This window comes from Lissotriton vulgaris, chromosome 4_1 (genome assembly GCF_964263255.1).
Source record: "Lissotriton vulgaris chromosome 4_1, aLisVul1.2, whole genome shotgun sequence".
Lineage (NCBI taxonomy): Eukaryota > Metazoa > Chordata > Amphibia > Caudata > Salamandridae > Lissotriton > Lissotriton vulgaris.
The window spans coordinates 596,054,919-596,067,065 of NC_141691.1; positions in this window are offsets into that span (position 1 = coordinate 596,054,919).

The window sequence follows — 12,147 nt, forward strand, 5'->3', positions numbered from 1 at the left end:
TGTGAGCTGGTATTAACAGGGTGGCCCTGGTCCCGGCTGGACAAGAGGAAACGTGGGTGTGATCATGCCGACAGGAGTAAAACCCTGGCCCACCGGTAAGTATTGCGGTCTCAACAACGCTAGAGTTACTGAGGCCAGAGGTCCGCTGAGCAGTGTTGGGCCAGAGGAGAAGTTCAGGGCCCCTCCCGATTGACGGATTGAGGCCCAGCTGGGCCTAGCAGAAGATGTGGGTGGCTTCAGCAGCCGGGTGGGGGGGGGGGGGGGGGGGTTGGGGAGCCAACAACGCGGGAGCTGTGGCAGGAGAGAGGAGGCCAAGCCCCCGAACTCCAATGACTGCAATAGTCACAACGGGGGGGGGGCTCAAGGATTCCCCCGCTACAATCCACGTGAAGTGTCCTGCCACAAGGCTGTGCTCTTCTGGGCTGCACAGACACAGACCCAGCTCGCAACCCTCGGTCCAGTAAGTAAGCAAGATAGGGCTGGGCCATACCATATTCAGGAGAGTGTGAAAAATACCTGGACAGCACACAATTGATCTGGGGAGATCTGGGTTATCCCCCTGGAGTGTAGAGTGCTGTTCACGCCTCGGTCTGGTGGCCCAGAAGATGACCACCACTAATCTAAACGCCGGTGGGAAGAGGGATGCTGGAGAGGCTTTAGGAGACTCGCACGGAGTGCTATAGGCCAAAGAGACAAGGGTCTGACTTCGGCCCCGGACAGTCATGGTGCGCCCTAAAGGCCCCCACCCCGGACAGTCTAATCAAATTGATAAGTATACCATTTCGTTGGGGATGGCAGAGGAGGCCAGTGCGACTGCAAAACACCCAGTGGCGTCTGGTGTAATGGGCCAGGCATCGGATCCCTCTCTTAGAGACATCATGAAATCAACAAGGGACCTCAGGAGTATGCTGCAGCCTAAGTTGGATGCTGTGACAGAGGAGGTGAACCTGCTGCATGAGGACTTCCGAAGCATGGCCGGGAAGTTGGCCTCTGCTGAAACAAATAAAGGCAGCCTTCAGTTGAAAAGTAAATGCTTGGCAGAATAGGTGGCCAGACTGACAAAGCAGTATAACTGGAGGGCCAAGAAGGAAGTGCACGCCATAATAATGTCCAAGTGCTGGGGGTCCCCAAAGGAGCGGAGGGCAATCCGCTGATCATTTCCTTGAGAACTTGATTCTTAATACTCTCCGCCCAAAAAGACTGTCCGAATACTTTTCGGTTGAACAAGCGCACTGGGCATTGGGACCACCACCACTCCATGGGGCTCCCCAAGCACAATCAAAGCTTGGATATTTAGCCATAGGAACTGCAACACAATTCTGCAAGCAGCCACGCCACATGGGGACTTACAGTATGAGAATGCCACAATCAGATTTGAACCTCCAGATGCAGTGCCAGCAGAGGACCATTGACTCAGTTAAAAAAGCCCTCAGGGAGAGGATCGTCAAATACATGATGATGTATCTGGCTAAGCATTGAGTAGTCACAGAGGACAAATCACTACTTTCCATGACTCCGGCAGGTGCTTGGGACTGGCTAGAGGGCTGGAGCAAAGTGAGGCGTAGAAGAGTTGGGAAGAAAGAATTTGTGCCAGGAGACAACCCTGAATTGCAGAGCTAAAAGCCCCTGACCACCCCTCTATGATGGAAGACTGCCCCTGGTCCAGACTGAACATTCCCAGATCACTCTGCACATTGGTATTATAATTCGACAGGAGGGGGGAGGTGGCGTTGAAAGGCAACCTATGGGGTCTTGTTGACAGTAATTTATTGAGTACAATGTGAGATTTACCCCCTAATTCAGGGGAGATGAAATGAGTGATGGTTCCCCGCAGAAGCATTGGACTTGGTTGAGCAGCGACTTTTAGGGGTGACTGATTTCAATAGGTTGTTATCCAATTGACATGGTGGCGGTGGTACTGCCCTCCCACTGTTCCATGTACAAGTTTGGACGAAAGGCACTCTGCAGGTTGGGGAAGTGGGAGGTTGAAGAATCACTTTAGGGAGGGAGTTTTTGTTCAGGATGTTGCCTTTTTTGTAAAGTTTTATTGATGTGCTCATCATGGACAGAGATTGCAGGTAGCAGGGGCAGGGATGTTGCCCAAGGCGAGGTGGCACTGTGAAACTCAGATAGTGTTAGTATGCCAGCGACGAGGGAATAAAATAAACACATACACATCTGGGTATCGAATGTAAATGGGTTGGGTAACAAGATTAAACGCACCCTGGTCCTTCAACACATTAAGCGCCTCTCCCCAAATATTGTCTTGCTCCAAGAGACACCCTTAAGGGAAATCATTATACAGCATTGGACTGATTTAGGTATAAACTCATGGCCAATGCTGGTTACTCCACGGACTCATGGCCGGTGGGCATCCTGGTTAAAAACCCACTCCCACTTGCTATCTCTAAGGTGAGGTGGGATGCCCAGGGTTGTCATGTGGCCCTGACGGGCATGTGGGAGGGCCACTCCTTGAATTTGTGTTCTCTATATGTACAGCCCAAGCTTCATGCAACAGTTTTTCCTAAACTCTGTGCCCTCTTCTTGGAGCTCCCAACTAGGATGTAACTTTTGGGGAGCGAAATGAGCGCAGTGATGGATCCCGATCAGGATAGAAAGGGGTAGCGAGGGGTGGGTGTCAGGTGGTAGATCTGTGGAGAACTCATAATCATCACCAATCTCAATGCACTTTTTACTCTGCTCCCCATGGTTCGTTTACACGCCTCAATTACCTTTTCACCCATTACAATCAGGTTGGACATTTTGAGGACACTATGCACTTTGCACGGATAATCTCAGACCACTCCCCAGTGGGAGTTACACTTTGGGGTCTAGTTGTATACAGGATAGCCTTTTCCAGACTTGACCCCTAGAACCTCTGGGATGATGAGATAAAAGACAAATTGTGTACAACCGCTGAGCTATACTTTCAAGAAAACTAGGCATCAGTGTCATCCCCATGCATCCTCTGGGAGGCCTTCAAGACAGTAATTTGTGGACAGGCCCAGGTTCTAATTGGAGGGAAAAGAAGGAGGCTGTGATAGAATACATCACCACCCCCTTGTGTACCGTTTTGTTCGCCATAAGTTGGCAGGGTATGCTCAGACGTGAGTCCCTTGCTCACTTTGTCACTGGATTCAAGCAAGCCTGGCTGAAGACGGCTGGAATTCCAGAAACCGGTCCTAGGAAGCTTGATTCCGGTCCAGGGAAGGCATGGCTTGGCAGTTCGGGCTGGACTGTTCCCATGAGGCAAAGGGCCAGACTGATTTGCATATGGCCATGTCTGAACTGGGGTGGCAGAGTGGGCTAAAGAACGGTGATGGATTAAACCCAGATCTATTGACTGGGTGTGATTGTTTGATTCGTTCATATGCTCCGTCCATCACCACCCCCTTGTGTACCGTTTTGTTCGCCATAAGTTGGCAGGGTATGCGCAGACGTGAGTCCCTTGCTCACTTTGCCACTGGATTCAAGCAAGCCTGGCTGAAGATGGCTGGAATGCCAGAAACAGATCCTAGGAAGCTTGATTTCGGTCCAGGGAAGGCATGACTTGGCAGTTCGGGCTGGACTGTTCCCATGAGGCACAGGGTCAGACTGATTTACATATGGCCATGTCTGAACTGGGGTGGCAGAGTGGGCTATGGAACGGTGATGGATTAAACCCAGATCTGTTGACTGGGTGTGAGTGTTTGATTAGTTCATATGCTCCGTCCATCACCACCCCCTTGTGTACCATGGTAGAATACATGACTATAGAGCGGGACATCCTTACCCTTGAGGTGGTTGTTGCAGAGGGAGGGGGACTAGAAGGTTGACATAGACTGCAGCTGCACCAACATAATTTGCAAGCCTTGGCGGAGAACGCGGCTAGGTCCTATCCTCTAGCCGACTGTACGACATCAGGGATAAGGCCTCCAGATTATTGCCCGGGCTCGAGAAAAGGGATAGAGATAGAAAATGGTTGATAGGAGTCAGATATAGGGCGGGAGTCCTTCAGACAAGGAGCTCTGCCATATCAAATACATTCACCACCTATTACGCCGATTTGTATACGCCGGTTAGTGCGGATGACTGTGAAGAGTTTTTGAGGGACTTCTCCCTACGGATTCTCCCTGAGGTGGCAAATGTCTTTCAGGCGGACCCCATGGTAGAGTAGATAGAAGCAACCATCAGGGCCCTGCAGTCTGGGGAAACGGTGGGGCCTAATGGGTTGCCAATGGAACTCTTTAAAAGTAAGTCTGGGAAAGTAGCCCCACCGATGCTGGATATGTTTAAAGCGGCTAAAGGAATTGGACACCTACGGAAAACCGGTGCATGGCTACAATTGTGGTAATTCACAAGGCAGACCCCCGGAGGAATGTAACTCCTACAAACCAATCTCTCTTCTGAACGTTGAGGCAAAGGTCCTAGTCAAGGTGTTAGCAACTAGGCTCACACCACTCCTCTCGTCGATTATCCATATAGACCAATCTGGCTTTATGCCATGTATAAGCACCCATCACAACTTACAGAGGCTGTACGGAGCCCTGCACTTGACCGCCATGCCACATGCGCCCCTGTCAGCACTGAGGGCACTAGATGCCAGGGTGGAATTTTATAGTGTTGAATGGCCATATCTGTTTGCCGCTCTTGCTAGACTGGGTCTTGGCCCGAAGTTTTGTGAGTGGATCAGGTTGCTCTATCAAGCTCCTATGGCTAAAGTGAAAGTGTATGGTGTGCTATCAAGACCCTTCCCATTCCAAAGGGGCACCCAATAGTGCTGGAACCATTGGTGTCAGGGTGGACACGCTCATATGGGAGGTCTCATCAAGGGGCAGTTGGGAGGAACGGATCTCCTCATACGCCGATGATAGATTGTTATATGTGTCCAGGGGTAAACAACGTTTACCACTATTTTTTCTCCCCGCAGGAAATCACAACGCGGTCATTACAACGACCGCTTTGTGATTCAGCATACCATTACTCCGCAAGTCAGAACAACGACTTGCTGAGGAGGGGAAGGTGTTTAATTTAAAATCCAACACTTTCCCTAGTGACCGCAATGACTGGAGTTGGAATAGTAAATTATACTATTCCAACATCCAGCGCCCCCCTCTCCGCAAGTTGTTCTTCCGACTTGCGGACTAATGGTATGTGGAATCACGTTGTGATTCTCTGCGTGGAGAAATACCACGGCATTACATCACACATTCGTGTCCAGGCCGTATTACTCATAGCCAGCATTCTGCACATTTTTTATCTCTTCGGCAGGTACTCTGGCTACAGAATTAACTGGGCCAAGTCAGTGGTTTTTCCCCTTTCCAGTTCTCCCCCGAAACTCCCATCAAGATGTGAGGCTCTGATTTAATGAACAGGCTTTAAGTACCTCTGAATCTTCATGAATAGGGATCAGCCACTGTTTTTGAGACATAACCTTGCCCCACAGTTAGGCTGTGTCTGAATGGATGTGGTGCACTGGCGTACCCTTCCTCTGTCCTTGTTGGGACAAGCAGCCTTATACAAAATGACGTCTCTGACGCAGTTTTTATATGACCTGCAAAACACACCATCCCCCATTCCTCCAGCCTTTTTTAAGTGTATAGATCAGGAGCTTAGCAGATAACTGTGGCAGGGAGGGGCCCGGGTATTGCACTAAAGAAGCTTTAGAGGGTAGTCTCTGATAGAGGCCTAGCGATCCAAGACGTCAAAAAGTATTACTGGGCCTCACAGCTAATAGTGATTAATGACTGGGTGTATTCGGACTGGGATGAACCAGCCTACAGGGTGGACAGAGAAGCAATGCCCACTAGCAATTATGAAACTATTCTATACACCCGCAGGGGGAGGCAGAGCCTCCTGAGACATACATCCACTGTGATTGAGTGCTAGACTGAGATTCACCTTGGAGGGCAGGACACATTGATGACCATGACTCCCTTTTGGCATAGCGATCGATTGAAAGAGGTCTCGAACCTGCTGGGCATCTCGTGGTGGGCAAGGATAGACATTGAACGCTTGGTATCATATGGAGGAATGGGGCTTTGACACCCTGGTGCAAGAATAAGATTTAGCAGCAGGACTTGCAAATGCGCTTCTGAACATTACTACTGATCTGATACTTGGTTACTGAAAAGGACTGGCTGATGAGCTGCATTCTGTGTCTCATCAGGTTGAAGCTGCCACAGCCCAGCCTCACTAGGAGCAGTGCCATGACCGTAGTCCCGGAGACTAGGTTGTAGTGAAAAGCATGTCCCGAAAAGTTGCCTAAATTCTCGCTGGTGTGGACTTTTCCAAGTGATCGTTTTCACCACGACTGCTTTATTTATTTATTTAATAATTCTTTGGAGTGCATTGTCACTATACTGTTATCCTGATGCTGAGCCTTTACTAGGACAATAGATAGAAACGCTACAGCTAAAAAGAATGTTAACATGTAATGGTTACTTTGGGAAGAGCCAAGTTTTCTGGGCCTTTCTGAAAAGCAGAAGATCAGGCAAGGGAGGCAGGGGGCGATTCCAGATCTGGGCTGCTCTGACCATGAATGCTCACCCGCTTTGTCTGGTCTTCCTGAATCTGGGGATACATTCGAAATTGGCTGTTGTGGATCTGAGACACCTCTTTGAGGAGCATTCTTTTAATCTGTTTGTAGGTTCATTGTTTCATGACCCTGAAGAGCTTTGAAAACTATACATTGTGATTTTAAGACAATTCTCTGCCGTAGCGGCAGCCAATGAAGATCTTTCAGAGTAATAGTGGCTGATGATCTCTTGGATCCATTCAATGGCAATTTTGCAGTGGGAATCTGAAATGCAATCTGTTTAGGAGCAATTCCGGTGCTCATAGTAGGAGGGCAGTGCAGTAATCCAACCTGCCTAAAATAACACGTTCAATTAACACTTTGGCAGAGAAAGGCAGCAACTGAAGAATCTTCGAAGGCTCCAGAGTAATGAGAAGCATGTGCCAGCAACTTTGTTCACATGACACAACATATAGACCTCCTTGTCGAAAGTGACCCCCACATGCTTACACCCTTACTTTATCTTGTTAATACGAGGCTGAAAGGTCCAGAGCCTTAAGCTACATTCCTCCTAAGTCCCATAGGATTTCATTTCCGACTCCAGGATCTCAGGACTGAACTTTTTCCTGAACACCGCAGGACACACACTGGACCCAATTTTCACCTCCAGCATCCATGTAAAATGCAACCATGTCACAGAACTCACATGGATTGATCACTCCATTGCCCACTTCAGCATCTCCAGGCCCTGCACTGCCACCCCCAAATAACCAACGCCCTACATCGGAGGTGGAACAAAATCTCTGAGACCTGCTGGGTGAATGCCCTCAACAACTCTAACCCTGCTGCCAGGAGTGAAAAACATCAACGCCTGGTTCACCAATTGCATAGACAGCATCTTTCCCATCAAGAGCAACATCCAGAGAAAATCCCCCAAAAAGCCCAGCTGGTACACCCAAGATCTAAGAACAGCGAAACAAGGCAGTAAACATTTGGAGAGGGGATGGTGCACCAGCAAGGACATCTCCAACAGGGCAGCCTTCAAGACCTCCCTCAAGCTCTACCACCATCTGCTGAGGGCAACAAAGAAGACAGCCCTTGCTGCACTCATCGAAACCAGCACCAACAGCACCAAGGAACTTTTCAACATAGTTAAGGAACTCTCCAACCTGGCTTCTAGTGAAACCAACATCAAACCCTCAAAGGAGCTGTGCGACAACCTCGCCTACTTTTTTCATGACAAAATATACAACCATATACAGAAACTTCTAACTGCAACCCACACCTACGGACTTCCTCTACAGATTCACGCCCACTGTAACCAACACAAAACACACACTGACTACCAGGAACCTCCTCTCCATCCAGGACACCATCTCCACCATGAAGCCCATCCACCTAGGAGCTCCCACAGACCCATGCCCGTACCATATCTTCAACATCCGAAACCAAAGGATCGGCCAGGAACTCACCACTCTAATCAACTCCTCGATCACCACTGCGACATTTCCAGATGCCTGGAAACTTGAGAAAGTCAGACCACTACTCAAAAAACCCTCAACCGACCCCAAAAAACTCAAAAACTACCAGCCAATATCCCTGTTTCCATTCCCAGTGAAGGTCCTGGAAAAGATCCTCAACAATCAACTCCTCAGACACCTGGAGCAGGTCCAGCTACTCAACATCTCCCAAACTGGCTTCGGCAGCAATGACTGCACTGAAACCACCCTGATCCTAGCCATTGACGACATCCGAACCCTCCTCAACCGAGGAGAGACACCAGATTTGATACTCTTTGACCTCTTGGCAGTCTTCGACACCGTATCCCACCATACACTGATCAAAAGACTCCACCACACTGGCATCCATGGGGATGCGCTCAGATGGCGCACTTACTTTTTCCCTGGAATAACCCCGAGGATCCACCTCCCACTTTTCACCTCTGAACCCAAGGAGATCACCTGCAGTGTCCTCCAGGGTTCCCCCCTCAGCTTCAACCAATATATGGCCCCACTGGCCAACCTCATCAGATCCTATGTTCCCAGCAAAAAGTTCTGCGCAGACAACATCCAACTCATCCTCTCACTCACTGACAACACCACCACTGCCAGAACCAACTTCCACAGATGCATGGCTAACATTGGCGAATGGATGAAGAACAACTGCCTGCAGAAACACATGGAATGACTCAGGGTGGCCATCAGACTGAGGACCGGCACCCACTTCCTTCAACAATGCCAGAAACTTTGGAATCATCATTGACACAAAGATCACCATGAAATCCCTGATCAACATTGTCTCCTCCGCCAAGCTTCCTTACTCTGTGCATGCTACGTAAGATCTTCAAATGGCTTCCCCTACACACAAGACACTCCATGACACAAGCACGCCTCACCATACAAGCAATATCCTCTACGTAGCAATTGCTGCACACCTTCTACAGAGACTTCAGGCCATACAAAGCGCCACTGCCAGCCTCATCCTTAGCCTTCCCCGATGAACCCACATTGCACCCAACCTCAGGAAACTCAACTGGCTCCCCGTACAGATGAGATGCCAATTCAAGCTACTGACCCATGCACACAAGGCTCTATACAACCACGGACCAGCCTAAATTAACTTCCGCCTGAACTTCCACAAACCATTGAGAAAACTATGCTCCGAATCACTTTCACTTGCCCATACACCCCACATCTACAGAAGCAGAAGTGGAGAACGCTCCTTCTCCCACATTGCAGCAAATATCTAAAGCAGCCTGCCCATGCACCTTTGGACCATCATCTCACTTCTGGAATTCCGAATGGCTTTGAAGAACTGGCTGTTCCAAATACCCTATCAAGTGATTAGTTGTGTTATATAAATCCTGATTGATTGATTGAAGTTATAAATGGTTTTAAAGTGCTTTGCCTTTAGTTTTGCTGAGAGAACAGCAGTAATACGTCTCTTTTGAGACCACTTGAATTGACCTTCTTGCTCCCTACAATTTATTCTGATGCTCTAGTTTGTTATCTGAAGATTTAATCCATCCTGATCAAGGTTGAAAAGATATAATACAGTTGTCTAATCCTTGTTTCTTTCTGTCTAGAGAGCCACCCTATAAAATGTAATTTTATTAATGAGATCTGGTGTGCCTCAAGTCTATTGAAGAGATCTTGCATATTCAAATACTTGAAGTTCTTCTTAATCAGATGGAATCTCTCCTGTACATGGGAGAATGTGCACATGTTATCAGTGCTAAAGACATCACTGATAGTTTTGACCCAAGCATGTTCCCAGATTTTATAATGAGTATTGCAAAAAATCCCTGGGAAGTGTATTGATTACCAGAGAGGTGTATAGTGATAACATTTTGTGCTAAACATTTTCGCTGAGCTTCTCCGGAGTTTTAGAATAACTAACACTACCTTGAACCTTACTTTTTCTAAATTATGTTTTGTTCAGTGAATTCTAATAAGAAGTATAAGACCTCTTTTCCCAGGCTCAGCTCATATATTAAAGAAGCCTCCTTCACTTTCAAGTTGGCCCCATTCCTACATATGATCAGACAGCAAATATGTTGTCACATGGCAGAATAGTAATAATATCTGAAATTTAGGTAAGCCCATTCCTCTCGTTCTGGAGAAGGTCCAATGAATTTAGGAGCTTTTCTATTCCCATGAAAGACTGTTGCAGACTGAGTCTAGTTTTGTGAACCATTTTGCGCTAACTTCAAGAGGATGGGCTCTGAACAAATATACTACTTTTGGGAATATCAGCATTTTGATTATATTACAACATCCGATTATTGCTAGATCGAGATTATCCATAGACTTCATATTGCTCTTGATCTTGCCAACCAGTAGTTAATAATTCAAGGAGGTGATTCGATCCACATCAGCTGTCAAATTCACACCCATACAAGTTACAGTATCGATTTTACAGGGATCTTGCATTTTAATGTACCTTTTTAATATTTGTGTTTTCCCACTGTTTAAGAGGTGCCCAGATAATTCATCAAAATATTTGTTTTCCATCTCAGTTTTATTTAGGGAATTTTCAGTATTTGTTGTTATTAGTGCATTGTCCTCAGTGTACAGCATTAGCTTAGAAGCATGCCCTTTATATATTATAGGTTTGATCAATTTCTGTATGCATTGCTATATATATATATATATATATATATATATATATATATATATATATATATATATATATATATATATATATATATATATTCCACAAAACGATAAGTCAATAAAGTACGCTCTCAGGGCAAGAACAGGCAAACACCGATGGTTTCTTTAGTGCTGTTTATTCCACAACGCGTTTCGCCGTGAAGACGGCTTGATCACGTGGAAAACAAGTTGCAAAGCCATAGGTTATATCTATTGACATCATAGACATAGAAATGAGACTCGACATATGTACATTTTAAATTAGACTCTAAATACATTTCATGTAATGAATACCAAATGTGTATCCTCAAAACGATATTTGTCACGTTGTATGCAACAACCCCGTAATTATAGAGCAGGAAGCAAAATTCATGTAAAATAAATTGTACGCTTCGTCATCACAGTTGTAAACAAGGTGTCATCTCATAGTTTAACTTGTGGAATACACCACAGAATAATATTGTACTAGGAACCCTTGGTCTGGGAGCATCATATCATGTTTACCAAGTAACGGTTCCGTGTAATAAGAAATAAACTACAAAGAAGGAAGTGGTTGTGACACCGGGATTGCCTCCCAAAGAGGGGGAGTGAAGGGTTGGGTTTAGATCACGCCCACATAGCGTAAACAAAGTACATTCAGTATTCGCAAGTGCTCAAATAAAGTGTACTTCTCTACCAGTAAGTCTTTGCAAACCATGCAGTGCCTTTGTGCTCAAAAAAGGTTGAGAAGGGGAGTAGTCCCGTGAGGTGAAGTGCCAGTGGAGTGGGCCCCTTCTCGCGTGTTCCTACAAGAACAAAACAAATATATAAGATATATACAACAATACAAGTTTAAAATCAGATGAATTACATTTTCCATTCCTATGATATTGCACATAGGACTGAACACAAGCATAAGGTATGGAGGAGGCATGAATTAATTTAACAGCATGAAAGACAAACAACAGTTAGCATCAGCTATGGTAGATAGTCTATGAATCTTTTAAGTGTACTGCTAGTTCCTCATCCTGGTTGAGACCACTCCGAGGGCGGATCGAGGTTTTCCTGCCACTGGAGGCTGAGGCGAGGAAACGACATTCGCCTGTCAGCACAACGACCCCTGAATTGTCAGCAGAGTTGAAGATCTCCCTCGCCACCTACTCAAGGTTTTAAAGGACAGCTAAACATGAAGGAATGCCAAACCTACTCAAGGGCATAACGCATCACTCACCTTACAGGACTGCAAATCCCACAAGTCCTGGCGCTGCTAACTCCTCCCACTCAGGGCGGTCGACGCCCATTGATCAAATAAAAATGTGTTTGAACATTGTAAGGTGAACTTGGCATCTTCTTTCCTCAGTCCATGATTAAGGGGCGTGTTTAGGCCCCGAAACGCGTCAGACTTATCTCTCCTCTACTCATGAGGGAATCGAGGCTCTGCATTGGGTGCCACACTGAAGCCGGAGGCTCGGGCCGCTGTGGTGAGCCCTCATCGAAGCGCTTGCGCTCTTGCTCAAA